Below are 19,525 nucleotides of genomic sequence, written 5' to 3'. Positions count from 1 at the left end.
TCAAAAAATTATTGCATAATAATGCCAATGGAAGGCACTCTCCTACCTGCTTTTTACTCTCATATTGGTATTGGTTTTAGAAGTGTGCTTCTGTTATTTGAATTTTGTTTGTTTTTGCTTATTTTATGCATTGTTTTATTATTTCCTTCTTGTATTGGCTGCATAATTATTTTCAAATACATTTTCCATGTCTTTTGGTAGAATCGTTTGGCTTTCTCTCTCCACTGGATTAATGGATTGTATTAGCAGGTTTGCAAAAGTAGACCCTTATATTCTTCATAGTAACCCCATTTAGGAAACATCGTGTTTTTATGTACTAATTGAGTCGAGTGACATCTCTAGTCTCCAGGTGCACCTGGGCAACATCGCTGTGTTCCCAGGTGTCATCACACTTCTCCCGGCTTAGCCTTGGGGGGGTGGGGGTGAGGAATCTACCTGTGTCTATTTCCCTCTTGGCTTCTCAGCTATGAGGGAGCTCTAGCATACTAATTCAGAGCTGAGGAGAAACTGTCTCTGAGGGTCCCCCTGTTGCCTGAATGTGCTGGATCCCAGACGTGTCGGTTGCCCAAACTTTGCCTAGGACACACAAGGGAAGTGAGACTAAAGATGTATCTAAGTCCTCAATGCCCCAGCTACTCCACATTTTGTAGGCCCCAACAATTATTTGGAAAGGTCTCTTTGACAGCCATGTTGTTTAGGGAATTCCCCCACTTTGAGAGTTTTAATAGTGCCTGATGTCCTGGCATCCACAGCCCATTGAGTCTAGCTTAAGCAGAGACCAAATTGTGACATTGTGGTGTTACAGATGCAAGGCTACTACTAACAGATGAATGTAAGAAGTATATTGTTGTCTCGTGGTTCTACAAAAGTATCCTGAAAACCTTGACTAATTTGATGTAGAAACCGTGCAAAAATGCACTTACCTATAATGCCACATGATCATTTGAAAAATGTACTTTTAAAATAAATGCTAGAAAAAAAATAAAATAAATAAATGCTAGAAAACTACAAATTTACTCTAGCAATGTAAGTTATTTTTATTATACCTGCTTCATAAAGAATTGCTTATCATCTTGTATTTATTAAATATGCGTTAGAATAACTTTGCTTTTGAGACGCCTGGGTGGTTCAGTAGGTCCAAGGTCTGCCCTCACCTCAGGTCATGATCTCAGGGTTCTGAAATCGAGTCCATGTTCAGCAGTTCTCCTCCCTCTTCTGAACCTCCTGGTTGTACTCTGTCTCTCCCTGTCAAATGAATGAATGAAAAAAAATCTTAAAAAAAAAAAAAGAATTACTTTCTAGGAATATATTTTAATTTGGAGGAGAAAACTGTGCCTACTTGTGATTAACTTTTATTCTGTATACTTGAAAATCTATGCTTCTTGATTTTTATTTTTCTGTTCTTAAAACAAATAATAAAAGCCACCGTGCATTTACATTTTAACAAAACCACCAAGCTCACGTATTTTAGATGGAAACAATAATCCAGGATTTAGTTTGCCTCCCAATTAAATTCCACCCAGTGTTAATAGTGGTCCAAATTGAATTTTATTATGCTGCCTTCTTGCTTAAGATAGTTAATCAGCAATGAAGTTGCAAGATTTTGTTTTTATTTTGAAGGTTTTTTTTCACATTATCCACTAATGAAGACATTGTAGAGAGCTATGTATAGTAGTTTCTTCTACAACATTAAATAAAAACTCAATCAGACACTGTTTCCCACAATGTTTATACCACTTTTAAATGTTAACAAAGAAAGCTAGATTATCAACATGTTTCTACTCTGAAGAAATGTTTTTTTCTTTGTATTCCCTGTTGCTGCCGTGAACCCTAAACGCCTGTGTCGACCGTGTTTTTAAAGTTAACCGATACTTTAATTTCCAGACTACTGAGTCCTGCTGAAGTGTTAAATCAGGGGAATCATCACACACACATAAGATAGTTGGTGCAAACACAGATATATGGTCTGTGTCTATTATTTAGGAAATAACTAAAAGAAACAGTTTGAGGAGGAAGTACAGAAAGACGGGAGGATGGGAAACAAAAAAAGCAAATGCGAAAGCGGGTTCATCTGAGATAGGAAAAGAAAATCTGAAATCGAGATGATTTGTTATAGTAGTTGCAGGTGATGATAAACAATGCTATTAATGAGTTAGTGAGTTCTTCAGAATCTGGAATTTTATTTCCACGAGAAGCATAAACTCTAAACAAAAGTGTCCCATGTTGTAGACATTTAAAAATACCTAAACGTAAGAAGTTAAGTAGAATACGTGTAGCACAGAGCATCAGAGTATTTATAAGACAACACAATGTGCCATTAGCTTTTATTTCTTCTTCAGTGGTATCAGAAAATGACAAGAAAACTCCATTATTTAGGACATTAAGTTTAATCTCTGACAAGATACAGCAAAGGTCACATTCTTTTATTCATATATATATTTTTTTGATTTGGGGATAAGCATAGAGTCCTAGGTATTTGCAAAAACAATATGGAGAAGTCCTGTGTGCCCTTCACCTGGTTTCCACATTGGTTACGTCGGATGTAACTATAGCACGCTATCAAAACCCCGAAGCTGGCATTAATACAGCAGGTGTTTCTCGTTCGGTGCCATTTTGTCCACACAAGTGGATGGAGAAGCCAACACCATCAAGGTACAGAACTCTTCCACCACCATACAGCCTCCTGTTTACAGTGACACCATCCCCACCTCCTCCCTGCCATCCCTCATCCCTTCCTATCACAAATGTCTTCCCCTTCTCTCTAGTTTTGTCACTTTGAGAATATTTTGTAGGAGGAGTCATCAACGAGATGACCTCTTGAGCTTGACTTGTTCTTAACACAATGACTTTGACATCATTCAAGTTCTTGAATATATCCATAGTTGGGTAATATCACCAGCTTTTTTTTTTTAAATGATTTTCTTTGTGGTTATCTCAGCCAGATTTGTTAAATTTTATTTATTTATTCATGAGAGACACAGAGACACAAGCAGAAGGAGAAGCATGGTCTCCCTGCAGGGAACCGATGTGGGACTCAATCCCAGAAACCCCAGGATCGCGACCTGAGCCAAAGGCAGACCCTCAACCACGGAGCCACCCAGGTGCCCCTTTCACCAGATTTTGAAGTTATCCTTTGGATATATTGTTTTGTACACAAAAAAAGTGCTTTATATTTTTTCCCATAGACCATGGTTTGTTTTCCCCAAAAAATAAAGCAGCGGCCTAGATGCATTCACAATTAAAAATATACCCAAATAAAAGCAACTTGCACAATGAGGGGTTGATGTATTTTGCGTAAGGAGGAAGAGGCAAGAAGAGTCTTCTAGGCTCTGTTAACTGAGCAGCCCGACCATCCAGGGATATTGGTCATTTACTTGGCGATGCTCTTGCCTTTCTGGTTTTCGTTCTATGGTCCTCAAAGTGGCTGCGGTGGCTCTGAGCATCAGACATCCCTCCATGCCATGTTCAAAACCAGGAAACAGCAGAGGCTCTTCTGGCTCATCTCCATGCGACACTGACGTTCCTAGGACATACCCCCCAGGCCTCAATAACCACAATGACTGGGTCCTCCTTTGAAACCTCAATTCTGCTTCTTCTGCTCCTGATAGTACCACTCAACCTTTCTTTAAAGTTTGCATTGACTTTGGATCTTTTCTCATGTCTTAATTTCACTGTTTTCCCTTGTAAAAAATTTTTTTAGCGAGCATCATTTTGAAAGCACACAGATAGATTTTTATCTTTACTGTCTTACCTGTCAGTGTATCTTTGACAGGAAAATTTATCTTCTGCGTATTTATTGGGATAGCTGAGGTTGAATACTTGTGTTTTTTTTTTTTTTTTTTCATCTTTTACTTTATGTGTCTAGTTTTTACGTTTGGCTCTTGTTACTTCTTTATTTGTATTTTTTCGTATGGTCCAATTATATTCACACCTCACTCCCCACTCACCTTCCCCCTTTAATTTAGCAATTGGACTAATAATGGGTTTAAAAAAAATAATTAATATATGAAGCACATTAAGGTAGAACATAACAGTGATTTCCAATTGAAAAGAAGTCCTGTTCTTGTGGTTGAGGCACCAGGGCTTTTCCTAAAAATCAATCACTTGGAAAACATCCTTGGCCATCTATTCACATATTATATCACATTCTTCACAATACATTTCCATTTTGTCCTTGGGATGCCTATACGCATATTACATCTTTTTATATCAACAAACACAAATCACCCTCATTTTTCTTTAAGGTCTGCATATTACTCTATGAAATTGGTGTGGTATAATGTATTAAACCTAATCATGCAGAAATTAAACTTACTATATAACCTTTGGGTCCTTCAAACCATGCTGCAGTGTTTGTCTTTACACTAACATTTTGGGGCACATTTAGAGTGAATTCTGACCATTGAAGTCACAGGGAGCATCCTCTAAGGGGTTGAATCAATCAGTGCCGTCCTCTAAAAAATGTAGGAAGAGTTTTATTTCTTTGACTTCTCCACATTTTTGGCCAGCACATTATAAAACTTTTCTATCTTCATCAAACATTGAGAATCTCCCACGTGTGATTAATATTTACATGTCTCATGTGTGGGGTGGAGTATCTTCATGATGAAAAGCCATCTTGGGGGTATACTTTTAAATATAGTTAGTGGTTTACATTTCAGCTCAGACAGTTATCTGTAAACTCTATGGCTCTATTAGCTGATGATAAAAAATATCTACTGTGAACGTTTTATAAGATGTTTTGATTGGGCCGGCCATTTCACATTGGTTTTCCTTTTTTTTTTTTTCAATTTAAACAATTTATTTATTTATTTGATTCGGAGAGAGGGAGCGAGAGCCAGGGGAGGAGCATAGGGAGAGGAACAAGCCGACTCTGTGCTTAGCACAGGGTCAGACCCAGGGCTCAATCCCAAGACCCCGAGATCCTGACCTGAGCCAAAATCAAGAGTCAGATTCTAAACGAATTGAGCCACCCAGGTGTCCCCATTTCGTATTGCTTCTTAAATATCCACATCCATACTCTCTTACATACCCTTAAAAGATATTCTTCTAGGGGCACCTGGGTGGCTTAGTCCGTTAAGCATATGACTCTTGGTTTAGGCTCAGGTCATGTTCTTCTAGTCCTCTTTTGAGGCTCCACGGTGGATGTGGGGTCTGCTTCACATTCTCTCTCCCTCTCTCGTCCTGCTCACTCTCTCTCAAATAATCAAATAAAATCTGTTTAAAAAATGATTCTCCTAAACCTCACTTTCTCTTTATATCTGTCGATGTGGGGGATCAAGGATTCTTTCGGGATATAGATTCCGCTCATACGACATGTGCCGTATGTGGTATCCCATCACTCGTTTCCTTACCTCACTGTGTGTTACGATCTCAGACAGACCTTGCTGACCTCAGTACCCACGTGAGGAAAACGAATCTTGAGGAGACACTGCCTGCTGGGAATAGTGACCTGAGCTCGTGGATCTGCCGGGGGAGTGTTTCCAAGGACGGGAGGAGAAACCTTCCTGGGACCATTTGCAGACTAGACCTCATTGCCTTTAGGCTTGTGCTGACAGATATGAAAAGTCCTATCCCTAAGATGACTCCCCTTCCAATCACGCACATGCGCTTCCTTTGTGGCACATGCTAAAATGTCCTGTGTGTCTCTGAAATTTGACCTTTACTACGTCTCTTATTTGGTCAAACTGCATATAATCCATTTTATATGTTGCTGAATTGAATGTGCAAGATTTTTTTTTTGAATGTGCAAGATTTTACTGAGCATTTTTGTGCATGTGTTCTTAAGGGATATTGCTTATTGTGTTCTTGCGGCGTCCTGGCCGTGTTTGTGGCAGCACCGTAGTGTCCTCATGGGCTAAATCGGGAAGACTTTCCTGTTCTCGTTATGGAAACATTCATGATGTTCTTGTATCAATTCTTCTAAAATATTTGCCGGAACTCAACAAGGGAAGCCATCAGGACTGGACTTTTCTATGTGGGAAGTTTGTGTATGTGTGTTTAATCACTAACAGAATCTTATAATTATTATGCAGTAATTTGAGTCATCCTTTTTTTCTTTTTCTGGTCGGCTTTACTAAAATTTGACAATTTTGCTCATCTTCACCTTTGATCTTCATTGACTTCTCTGTGTGGTTTTTCAGTAATGTATTTATCCATTCACACTTCAATACTTATAATTTCCTTCTTTCTGATTGGATTTAATTTCCTTCTCTTAATTTAGATCTGAAGGGAGATGATGATGTTACTATTTTGAGATTGTCTTATTGTTTTGAAAGATTTAATTTATTTATTTGAGAAGGAGCATGAGCTGGGAGGAAGGGCAGGAGAAGATGCAGACTCCTTCCTGAGCAGGGAGCTCCTTTGGGACTCGATCCCGGGACCTCAAGAATACGACCTGGGTTGTAGTCAGATGCTTAACTGACTAAGCCTCCCAGGAGCCCTGAGATTGTCTTATTTTTGAGTATAGATTTTTACATTGATAAATGGCCTGTGAGGCACTGGTCTAGCCCCATCCCATACATTTTTGGAATGCGGGTTTCATGTTCATTGACCTCAGATTCTTTTCCATTTCCCTTTTGACTTATTCTTTCATCCCTGGGTTACTCATGAGCATACGTTTGATCTCCGTCTGCCTATAAGACTCCCACACCCCAGTGCTGTGGATTTCCAGTTCGCTTCCACTGTGGTCAGAGACACACATTTTGCCCAATTTCTATCCCTTCACATTGACTCGTTGTATGGCTTCCTAATGTCTAACCAAGAATGTGCTCCACACGTGCTGGGGAACAATGCCTCTGACAAGTAATGTGCAGAAAGAGGCTTCCTCACTGAACAAGCTAATGGTCCAGTCACTCTACAAAAAAAGTGCCCTGCAAATGGAGGATTTCTGGGCAGCATGCAGGCAGGAGGTTGTGTTCACCTTCAGCTCTGAAGCTCTGGTGCTTGCAGAGCTGCTGGGTCGCCTGGCTCTCGAATGCAGCTGTTTGAGGGGAAGGCCACGGGTCAGCGTACATTACCAGTCTTCCCACTCTTCCCAAAACTCACCCCAATTTTTCTTGAACACACCCTCCGCTGATTGCTGCAAGAAGCATTTGGTTAATCGAATTTTGAGTCTTTTAATTTTGACAAGTAGGAGACCTCAGCGCTCTTCTGGATGAGCAGACTTTTACTCCGTGTTTCACAGTTTCATTCTTGTTTTTGTTCTTTTACTTTCTGCCCTTACCTCGGTTTACATCCATCCCTCTGTCATCTGTGAGTACAGCCGGTTGTGCTTTTTTGTCTTGCTTCCTCAGACTCGTATTTGTAGTGTGAGTTTTTAGCATTAACCAATAGGATACACGTTTCAACTTAAGGCTTATCTTTCCGTCTGCGTCTCCGTTCGGGGCATACCACAAAGCGTTCACAAAGGCACATGTTAATTGTCACTAAATCCAAACTATTTTCTAATGGTCTGTGTTTATCTCTTTTGTCCCACACATGTGTTAATTGTGTTTCCCTTGATTTACAGACACTTGGGACTTTTCCAGTTGTCCTTTTGCTCTGGAACTTCTGCTAATTGCACCGTGATGAACGTGCATGTCCCTGGTGTTTTCAGTGTGTGCAACGTGATGACATCTGTTTTATGTTGCAGCATTTGGTCAATTGGTCAGCATTGTGCGCTTGAAGAGAGTGTGCAAGGTGTGGCTGCCAGTTACATCACACCGTATATGCGAGTCATGTGTCGTGGGCTTGCATAGAATCTTTACCATTTAAAAAAAAAGATTTAATGTATTTATTCATGAAAGACACACAGAGAGAGGGAGAGACACAGGCAGAGGGAGAAGCAGGCTCCCTACAGAGAGCCTGATGGGGGACTAGGTCCCAGGATCCTGGATCATGCCCTGACCCTGAGCCATCCAGGTGCTCCAAATCTTTACCATTTGTAATCATTTCCTTCCTGTTCTATCAGCAGCTTCAGTAGATATGTTAAAATAGTAACATAACATAATGATGTAGAAAATAGTCTACATCAAGAGCATGTCCGTTTGTCCTTTACAGTATGTGAAATTTTGATTTAAATATTTGGACGCTCCTCTTTTGTAATTTCTACACCCAATGTGGAGCTGGAAGCTACAACTCTGAGATGAAGAGTCCCATGCTCCCCTGACCAAGCCAGGGAGGTGCCCCATAAATATTTCAAAGCTCTTTTATTAGTCACCAATGGATGCATAAATTAATGTCTTCTGGTTAAATTATGAAATACCCCCACAGTATCCTTCATCATGATTTCTGCCTTGCGTTTTGTTTTGTTTGAGACTAATATTCCTGCATTCGCTTTGTTTGTTAGTGTTCTCATGATAACACCTTTTCTCATAACTACAATTTTAACCTTTACCTATTTTTGTGTTTATGGTTTATGTCATGGACCTAGCATGTATTTGGATTTTAATTCCACTCAATAGGAGAGTTATTTTTCATTGTACTATTTAGAATGCTACTATTTATTATAATTAGGGTCTATTTACATTTTGTGATAGATTAAATATTTTTAAATTAAGGCATTTCTACCTTTTTTGTTGCTCTTACAATGCTTTACTTTTTAACTCTACTTTGGTATTTGCTCTCAAAGACACAAAATGAATGAATGCCTGAAGTCTTGTGAAAATGGGCATCCCAGACAATGTGATGAACCTATGAGGACGCTTTATCATCAATTAGTTTCTCTCATTTTTTTCTGCAGTGTTCATTTACTTCCTTCTAGTGTATTTATTTATTGTGTTAACTTCCTTCTCTCATATGCACACACACACCTCCATGAAGCATTTTTACTACGATATATGAAGCCCACAGTGCTCACGTCTTAAACTGTCACTAATGAAACTTTCAATCATCTCTGGGCTTCCACCTAGAAAGGTTTACCATTTGTTTGAAAAAGCAATTTAGTATTTCCTTTCTTTCTGGTCTGCTGACTAGTTCTTAGTATTTTTTTTTTTTTAAATTGTGGGCTATTTTGCTAACATTGTTAGAGAAAAAGAAGGAAGAGTGGTGGGTCTTGGGCAATTCAGTAAGAGAACAAAATGAAATGTATGAATAGATATATAGATAGGTAGATAATAGATATGATGGATAGATAGATGATAGATCGATGGATGATAGATGATAGATAGATGGATATATGGGTAGATGGATGGTTGATAGATGTGATGGATCGATGGTTGGATGGATAGATGATAGGATGGATAGATAGGTGATACTTATGATGGATAAGTAGATAGAATGATTAGATAGATAGATGAATACAAAGATAGATGTAGATAGGTGACAGATTATGATACATAGATAGGTGATAAGTAGATAAAAGATAATAGTAGATAGGTGATAGATAATAGATAGATGATAGATAGCTTGCCAGAAACAAATAACAAAATCATCCCTACAAAAGAGCAGAAATCTAGGGCAGAAAGGAACACTGGTCATTATGGATCTGAGTAAGAGATACATCAGCAGCCGTTGCGTGAAGATGTCACAGTAGTATCTGAGTCCTCTCTGCTCTAGCAGTGTTTCTCTTGCTGGGACATCTGGGCTGAGGTGGGGGAGCAGAGTGGGGAGCGTCTTCCCTGCTGAAGGGTAGATTTCTCCACGGTGGTTTCCTCTTAAGCAGCACTGACCCTGGGATGCCTGGGTGGCTCATTGGTTGAGCGTCTGCCTTCAGCCCAGGGCATGATCCCAGGTCCAGGGATCAAGTCCCACAGTGGACTCCCTGCGGGAAGCCTGCTTCTCCTTCTGCCTATGTCTCTGCCTCTCTCTCTCTCTGTATTTCTCATGAACAAATAAATAAAATCTTAAAAAAAAAAGAAACACTGACCCCTCAGCAGCAACCACAGCACACACAGAGGAGGCACCATGTTCACGTGTGGGTTCTTAGTACATGAATTTTGAGTGATTCTTTGCTAATCAGCCTGCCTTGCGTGGAGGCTCTTTCCAGGAGGGAGCAGCAGAGACTGTGGACAGGGGCTTGGGCAGCGTTCTCAAGGGAGGAGAACGTTATTCATGTTCATTCACGCAACATCAGGAACATCACTGAAAAGATTGCCTTAATGTATTTGCAAGCACTTCACACACCGTAGGAAAACAAGTGTTGTATTTGCTTGCACCCAGAATGCAAAAGATTTGCTTATTTTTTTTTTAAATACTTCACCAGTTCTATGGCCTTTTTCAAGCTTCAAACCAAGGCAGTGCACATGTTCATCCACCCATTGGGCTGTATCACTTTGTAGATCCGTACACGGTGAGTGGGTTCCCCCTGCTGCAGGCTCTGCAGGACATTCCCTGAGATCCCATCATCACAATCGCTTGGGTGAAGATTCACATTGAAGAGCGTTGAACTGAAATAAGCAGGGAGAGTCACTGCAGAGACTCAGAAGCCAGAGTCCATAGGCATGACCCGCCATGCCATTCGTTACGGCTTCCTTTTCTCGTCCACTAGGAGGATTAATTAACCTCAAATACATCCTGGTCACTGTGGCACATTTCCCTTCAAAATCCATGCTGTCTAAAAAAAAAAATTAAAGACACATGATTTTGAACTTGTATAATAAGCACAAGAGGTGCATCACTTAATGTTTCCGGGAAATGAATCGAAAACACAGGGCTCTGTCCAATGAAAAGACAAATCCTCACACCCTCTCTGCCCCTGCATGTACCTTCCATCCTGTGGAAGGACTTACCTCACCTTGGGTTCATCTCCTTTTGATGGACTCCCTCAATGACTCTTAACCTCCGGAATATACTACTTTTTACTCGATTTCTCACTGCTCCAGTGGGTCAAACATCAGCCCTAAAAATATTATGTGCGAGTCCTAAGCCCAGAACCTGTGAACCAGACTTTATTTGAAAATAGGATCTTTGCAGATGGAGTCAAGAGAAGATGAGGTCATAGTAGATTAGAACACACCCAGCATCCAATGACTGGTGTCCTTGTAAGAGACAGAAGAGGAGACACAGACACAGAGGAGAAACCATGGGATGATGGAGGCAGAGATGGGAGGGACACAGCCACCAGCCCTGGGACGCCTGGAGCCCCAGATGCTGGAAGAGGCAGGAAGGACCCTGGTGTACATTGCACCCAAAGTTTGTGCTGGGTGGGAATCGGGACATCCCCCACAGAACACGTAAAGTAAAACTCAATACCACTGGAAATAACTACCCTACCAACTCCCTCAGCACCCCACCTCCCCAGACAATCACTGATAATGTGTCTCCCTGTATCTCTCCTTCCCAGGTTCCATCTTTCTCCATATCCAAACCACCTCGAATTATTGTGCATAGCACTATGGCAGCCTTGTTCCCCCTGCACTCTTGGCTCTGGGGTCTCGGAACACTTAAGACACTCTGTGAAACAAAACATCCTTTGAAGCTGCATCTACCATTTCTGGAAATTAAAGTAGCATCATCCTCCTTAGAGATATTACTGGCAACACATGGCGTGGGGAAAGTCTTTCCCTAAATTCTAAATGCTCCAAAACCTATAGCACCAAGTGTTCTATGCCTTTGCCCAACTAATCCATTCAAAGTTCTGGTCAACTACCAAACTTTGGTCACATCTGTTGACTACTGATCATTTTTTTTGAATACATAGAGTACTGTATTTCTTTCACAACACAGGCTCGTGGAAAAATGAGATCCCTACGTCTTCCGTTGTATGCACCTGTGCTTCCTACGTGGCTAAATCATTCCCACCTTTGTGGATTATTGGTTAATTCATTCTGAATTCATTGTGAATTATCTCTCATTTCCCTATGGTTTCCTTAAGTATCTTCAGATGCCTTCCTTTGTCTGCTATGTCAACTCTTCCTGCACCGTCCAGTTCATGTACTACGTCAGGATTGGAGTCTTGGTCATTTACCCTACTGAGAAATCTGCTATCCCTAGAGTCTTAAACAGCAATTGCTCTTTGTACCACGACGTCTAGGATGCAATTAAATGTCCGTTAATCTTACGATAATAGGCCTGCAGTGGTTTCAGAAACAAATCCTCATTAGAGCCAACAAATACCCTTTCTCATAGGGGATACGAAGGCACTCTGTACAATGTGGGAAACGGTTTCTACCCGACTTCTCATGGGATTAAGGAGTTTAATTTCCCATTTCTGAGGAAAATAGGCTCACCCTTCTATGGAGACTGAGCTCCCGAGGATTAGACAGGAAGAATTGATAGAGTGAAATCAACGCAAAGCACAAGGAGAAAAAAATCACACACACTCTCAATCATTGTTTAATTCTATAAAAGTATTTAGCAGCACTTAGGAGATAAAGTCTGAAACCAAATGCTAAAACCTAAAATAAATTATTAGCAAGAAAGACAATCACGTGATGACTTAATTTTGGTGGACTATGAACATCCTTCCATGGTCTGGCCCAGAATAAAACTTTTTCCAAGCTTCCATGCTAGAAGATGATCACGGTCTCCCCAAGATAGAGTCTAGTTGTCTCAAACAAACATCTCATCTTCATCAAATCCTACGTGGAATGTTTTATTTATTTATTCATTCATGAGAGACACGGAGAGAGAGGCAGAGACTTAGGCAGAGACAGAAGCAGTCTCCCTGTGGGAAGCCCAATGCGGGACTCGATCCCAGGACCCTAGGGTCACTACCTGAGCCAAAGGCAGACACTCAACCACCCAGGTGTCCCAAAATGTTTTCTTATTCTTTCTTTCTTTCTTTTTTTTTTTTTTAAAGATTTTATTTATTTATTCATGAGAGACACAGAGAGATGCAGAGACCCAGGCAGAGGGAGAAGCAGGCTCCATGCAAGGAGTCTGATGTGGGACTCAATCCTGGGACTCCAGGATCCCGCTCTGGGCCGCCAAACTGCTGAGTCACCCAGGGATCCCCCAAAATGTTTTCAAGTCATTTCACATAAGTACCTTTTGTCCAGAAGCCATCCTCACAACCATGTTCTCCATCAGGATTGCTTACTTCTTTGCTTCAAGGAGGGATTATTTCAAAGCATTAATGGTACCTTGTCTTGTGGGTTATTTTAAGGTGAAAGTAAGTCTGGGGAAGTTTATCATGAAACCAACAATGATAAATTAAAGGCTGTTTGTGTAGTTGAGCTATGATGTCCTTGCCCCGTGCTTAGAGGATCTGAAACATCATTTCTGTCCCTTGATGTAGTGATGGGTTTGCACCAAAGGTGTCATTCTCATGGTATCCCTCCCCTGGATTGGCCTGTGCAGCAAAGGCTGTAAAATATCAATAGGCAACTATTTCCACAATTCTCAGTTGTGAAGACACTAAAATTGAGCGCATACCTTAATCAGTCCCCACTTGCGTAAGCGATCCTTTTGTGATCACGGGGGTCTGCGGAGGTGCTGAGATCCCACACATTAAAACAATTTCTTGTAAATAAACAAGTACACAGTTTATATCAATTATCCCGGTTCCTGCACAAGGCAGTGAATTTGTTTATTTATGAAGTAGGAGTCGAAGTAAGTAGGAAGATTTCCTCACGTGTAATTAAGAGCAGGTCACTGTGTGGGCGAATCCTGAAAGAAAGTCGGGTTCAAGAATCTGGGACCCCAAAATGGGAGGCCACGCAACAGGCCCCAGATTAAGAAGGCAAGACTTCTTCTCTGTGACCACCCTGGGGTCATACACAGTCTTAGGATTTTACCACGTACATTCAGTGGCAATACCAAGTGATATCCTATGATATGATGAAAACCAAGAACTAATTCATATTCTTTTTTTGCAAGTATAGTAACATAAAGACATACTGTATTATATTGTGTTTTAACACTTAGTATGTGATTCAGAATTACAGACCGCAAGGAGAAGCGATATTTATTTTTAATTATTTTTGTAGATACCTACTTTCTCATGCAAATATTCCCACTTACACTTGTTCGAAGCTAGGGACCAAGTCTTCATAACCAGGCATGTGTAGGAGCGACCTGTCATCTTACCAATATGAATCTCTTCACGCCCATCTTTGACACATTAGGCATAGGGTCACTTAAATATATTAGCTAATTAAACAAAACCCACTCTGTGGACTATATGGAAAGCCTTATAAATAAATGTACACATGAACACAAAACGGAGGATATCTTTGCTTACATACACTGCCTAGGATTTTTTTTTTTTTTTTTTTTTTTTTTTTTACTGCATAGGATTTGACAGAGAGACAGAGATTAGGTTTGCTTTAACGCGCTTGGGACTCGGTCGTGAGTCCAACTGAGAATCCATTCTCTCCTGAGTGTACCCATTGGCTATGACAAAACCTTCCAGAATTTGCTGTCCCATGTAGCATGTCTCTTGCAAAGGAATGTCCTCCCTCAAACCGATTTGGAGCAGACATTCATGATTTCACAGCCAGCAAGGTGAATCCCCATCATCTCCCCCCTGCCCTTTCCAGCCCTCCCAAAATAAGAGCCCAGGCTTGGGATAGGGGGATATCCCTCCTGTTTACCCTCATGTTTCCTTTTTGTACCTTCTTGGGATACTTGATGATCTTCAAGTGTGATCACCCATTGACTTTGAAGGCATGGGCATTTGACATAGCATTCATGATAGACTAGTAATCCTACATTATTACGCCAGACAAGGGAAATCCACATATATTCAAACATGTTTGCTTTGCAGATATTCTACTGACTCCATTAGGGAAAAAGTAACACATAAATACATGGTTCCTTGACGTTTCAACATGTTTCAACATCTGGACTTCTCTCTAGCAGAGGCCAGGGGCAAAGTCTCAAGGATCTCATTTTCCCAGACCAGATTTAATTCTGTCTAAAACACTGTTCGGTGAGTCTAATATTGACAACGTCCTAACTCCAAACCTGTAGTTAGAAATAAGACTTTGCATAGCAAAAAGGTGGAATATGACTCAAGCATGTTAGATTCTAAGGTGATCATGGCACGTTTCCCATGTACTTGTATCTTCCCATTGGCCCCAGCGCTCCGGCCAGGTGTCACTCATGGGAGGTGGTTGGTGTCTGTCCACCATGTCTCAAATGTCCCAAATGGCTCCCTGTTCACAGTAAAGGATGCCTGTCCATGGTCAGCGTCAGGAGTCGGCCTCCACCTTCCTTTGTTTTAAATACTGGTCTTTTCATGAGATGAAGGCTACTCTTTAAAGCATAGAAGTGTAGGATACGAATACCTTTGGATTTCGTATTCATAGCTATCCTCAGACTCTTCCTAAAGCTCTCAAATCCTTGTTCCTCCCTTGGGCTCATAGCCATGTGGTGTTTACTAGTTCATTTTGCTCACGTGTTCATTTTCCTGAAGCTGTAAAACAGAGTTTCTCATCTTCAACACTAATGGTATGACAGGCTGCATAAATCTTTGCTATGGGTGGCGGTGCTGCCCTGTGCATTGTAGGTTGTTCAGCAACATCCGCGGTCTCTACCCACTAGATAGCAGAAGCATCCTCCGTTGTCAGAACCAAAAATGTCTCCATAAGGGCCTAGTGCTCCCTGAGGTGGGTGAGCAAAATTATCCCCTGTTAAGCACCACCCCTGTAGACAACTAATGGTTTATCCATGACCCCTCCATTAGACAGCAAGTATGATGACGCCAAAGACTATATCCTATTTATATATGAATTTAACCAGGGCTGGAGCACAGCCTGGCTATGTTAGTTCCTCAATCAATATTTATTACATTACATTGCCTGAATCCAGTGTTTAAAAATTCCTTGAAATAGCAGAAAAGTTTTACCTATCATCATTATCTTCTTTCAAGAGATGATGGTTTCTAGAGACAAGGACGTCTCGTAGATTCAACCACAGGCATGAAACGTGCAATCCACATAAATCCTAATTATCATAATATGCAAAGGGGAAAAAAACGCAATCTGCAAGTTTCATAGGGAGATACGGCATTCATTTTTATTCCATAACTCAAGGTTTAGGAGCAGAAGAGACCAATTATTATCAGAGAGATTTATTTTCACGTTGAAATTAGCACAGTTCCCTGAGTTCTCCTTGTATAAACAAGCAGCAGTGCATATCTACCTGCCACAGACTCTCTGCTTTCATATTTCTGTAAAACCAACGACCTGGTGAGGACTTCCTGGATCAAATCAGTGTATTTGCCTGGTAATTTGTCACCTCTGAGGAAATGTTGACATTGACGTGTAATTGGCACATGTATTTGCACATAGGCGTTTTCCTACGTAAATCAGCAAGATGACTTGCTGGAAAAACTATCACGATGTCACATTCTTGGCTGCGAGGGAGACATCTTTGTGTCCTGTAAAGAGAAATCGTCTCCAGCCTCATGGGTCCAACACCCATCATTTCCATGTTGGCTTCAGGCGGTACCCTCCCTCCCTCTTAATGGTGATACCAGGAGGAGAGGGATGCCAGTTTTGGTGTATGCCAAAATGGTATGCCTCATTGACACATTTTGTGATTTTTGTCTGTGTTTTGTTTTGTTTTACCTATTTTCATTACTCATTATTAGTGGTAATTATGTCTCAGGGGTTATGGTGAATTCTGAATTTGAGACTATTAAACAATTACTAGGGTATTTTTTTGTCTACATAAATTAGGAAAAAGTTAGCAGGGAATGTATCTATCAACCCCATTGATCAGTCCATATACACACACACACCTTGTGGATAAAGAATCTATGAACGTTTTTGTGACAAACAGATAGGGCAAGCTCACTGGGGAACAGTCTTTGGGATCAGTCATATTCTTCTGAAAGCACAATATAGTTGCCATCCAAGATAAAAAAAAAAGAACGCCCCCACGTAGAAGATACATGACTTGACTTGAGGACATCACAAATAAAATTCGTGGTGAAACTTAGGTATTAAAAAAAAAAAAAAGAAAAACTTATGTATTGGTGGTAGGAAACTTAAGCGTTTGCCGTGTGCTTTGATGGATTCCCTCTCATCAGGTGTATACTTGTGCTGGATTGCCAAGAAATTAGAAAAAAGATGAAGAGTAGTTAAGACTAGTAGCTTTCTTCAGGGCAATTTAATTATAAAAGTGATTATTCTTCAAAGATTGTGTCATAAAGAGCTAGCATTATGCAACAGGGGAATAAAACAGATCATATCTTTAAAGGAGATTTGAACTATGAGTTTTTATTCAGGTGTTCACAGTCTGTCTTGCATTAGAAGCCTTTTTTTCTTTTTAATAGAGGCCCTTTTTTTTTTTTTTAAGATTTATTTATTTAGACATAGAGAGAGAGAGAGAGGCAGAGACACAGGAGGAGGGAGAAGCAGGCTCCATGCAGGAAGCCCGATGTGGGACTCGATCCTGGGACTCCAGGATCGCACCCTGGGCCAAAGGCAAGCGTTAAACCGCTGAGCCACCCAGGGATCCCCAGAAGTATTGTTTTGACATGAGTAGATGCAGCTTCTAAGAGCTAACTTTGTTATCAACTACAAAGAGGGGAACATAATCCCATTGAAAACAAAGAAAGCACATCCCAAGCTTGGGGAGGGGCCTTAATTTACTTTGCTTACCTATTAAAGATAATATATTGTTTTGAGAGAAGGCTTGAAGAAACCAAAGGGGGAAAAAAAACCAGAAATGAGCCGAATTATTCATTTTTATGAAACCTATTATAATTGGTTTATAAGACTCCATAGCACTTGGCAGGAACACATCAGAGTAATTCCATTTAAAAATATTTGGACAGAAAGAGATTGCACGATTAAGCAACTTTGATAGAGAACTTTCCACACTATTTTCGGTATGCCCGAGACTCCGCGTAATGTTTTTAAATGGGGTCTTTGCCAGAGTGAAACACATTAAGGCACATCAGGTCAACTTGCACTATTGGGAATTGTGTTGTGATTCATTTTGTAAACCATTTGTTTTGTAAATGACAATACTGGGTTTTCAAGTCCTCAAATCCTCCTGAACAGCTGAAAATCCAATGTGCTCCGTTCCAAATACTGTTTCAAAGGGAAGATGTACCCCTATTGTTCCATTGTGGTCCTACGTACACGGACAAAGAACATACAAAACAGTTACTCCAAACTTCAGGCAGTCTGACCTTGGAGATTTGCACACCACACCAACCACCTACTGACATATATGCTCCTTCAGATCTTCTATAGTATGATTCTAATATTTTGAAGAAGAAATGTATGTGTCCATAACCTTATTATGGGGGCTCCTGGGTGGTGGCTCATTGGGTTAAGCATCCAACTCTTAATATTGTCTCAAGTCATGATCTTAGAGTCATGGAACTGGGCCCCCCTTCAGTCTCTATGCTCTGTGGGGAATTTTTTGTATATTCTCTCCCTCTCCATCTGCTTCTCTCCCCTGAAATAAATAAATATCTTAAAAAAAAAAAAAAAACAACCTTAGTATGCTTGAATACCAAAAAGGAATTAAACGTACCCTCAACGTTTTCCTCATTCATATCCTACCCACAACACGTTGTTCCTTCTTGTGGCATGCAAAGAGTTGCCCATGCCCTGAATAAACCATTTCTCATTCCCTAATAGGCCGATAGTGGGATGAAGCTGTTGGATCAAGCATTAAAGTATTAAAAACTAGACTAGATGCTCAAAACAGGGTCACTTGTGCAAAGCCATGCCCCACATCACCAAATAGACACCTGACCTCCAACCTATGTACAGTTTCAACCTCCTCCTGGAATGGCATCTTAACCCAGGCAACCTGAAGTCACCTCATCAGCCCTAGTGAGGTCACCCATCTGGTAGACCCATGTCATCCCCTAAAGGAAAGTGACCTTGCCATAATCAATTTGCTTTTTGCTAAGAGAACCTCCTTCTTTCCTGTCCCTTCTGCCTTTTACAGTCTTCATTCTGTACACCTCCTCCGAGCTCCATTCTATATGATACCCCATTCAGGAATCCTTGAATGAAACAAACAAAGTATTTAGAATTTTCTCAGAATTGTTCTATTTTGTTCTGCTTTGTTTTTACCAAAAACTGACCAGTCCCTCTGGCACTTCATTGTGGATATATGACTACATTCTTCCTCACTGACTGAGAATGAAGTCCTGTCCTTACCTTGTACACATGGGACATGAAGAGAAGTGGTGTCCCTTGAACCTGGGCCACCCCACCCACCATTTGAATGGAATCAACCACAAGTGGGATGGAGTTGGAAATGCCAGTTATTAGTATCCTGGATCCCTGTATGACTGTGTGGAGCAGAGCCAGCCATCCTCCTGGAAAATGGGAGACCTCATTTTTCTGGTAGATCCTCCTATTACAGCCCTGTATTTTTGGACTGAATAACACACGCTGAGTTATGTATGTGATTGTCTGTTTCTTCATGCAAAGTCTAGTCATTTCACTATAATATTCAAAAATACAATTTTGAGGGACACCTGGCTGTCTCAGTCAGTAAATCATGCAACTCTTGATCTTGGGGTTGTGAGTTCAAACCCGAGATCAAGTGTAGAAATTACTGAAAAATAAGATCTTAAAAAAACCCCACCAAAATACAATTTTGAAGGCATTTTGTCTCGTGTATTTTTGAATGGGAAAATAAAGGATTTTACTACTTTCAAGAAATTTTGCTCATGACATGA

At 40.6% G+C, this 19,525-nt stretch overlaps 2 long non-coding RNA genes across 2 annotated transcripts in view; one reads left to right on the top strand and one right to left on the bottom strand.

Moving 5' to 3' along the window:
• LOC140629041 (uncharacterized) overlaps positions 1 to 19,525 on the top strand; it is a 308,289-nt gene that overhangs the window by 219,436 nt on the left and 69,328 nt on the right. The gene's annotated exons all lie outside the window — the stretch shown is intronic.
• Positions 1,025 to 10,875, bottom strand: LOC140629060 (uncharacterized). The gene is made up of 3 exons (XR_012026920.1): positions 10,710 to 10,875; positions 10,181 to 10,367; positions 1,025 to 1,245 (listed from the first exon to the last, which is right to left on the bottom strand). It is a non-coding gene; the product is annotated as an uncharacterized lncRNA (long non-coding RNA).

The sequence above is a fragment of the Canis lupus genome, chromosome Y, assembly GCF_048164855.1.
Source record: "Canis lupus baileyi chromosome Y, mCanLup2.hap1, whole genome shotgun sequence".
Taxonomy (NCBI): domain Eukaryota; kingdom Metazoa; phylum Chordata; class Mammalia; order Carnivora; family Canidae; genus Canis; species Canis lupus.
Note: the sequence above shows the minus strand (reverse complement) of the source record. Positions and strands in the feature narration are given on the sequence as shown.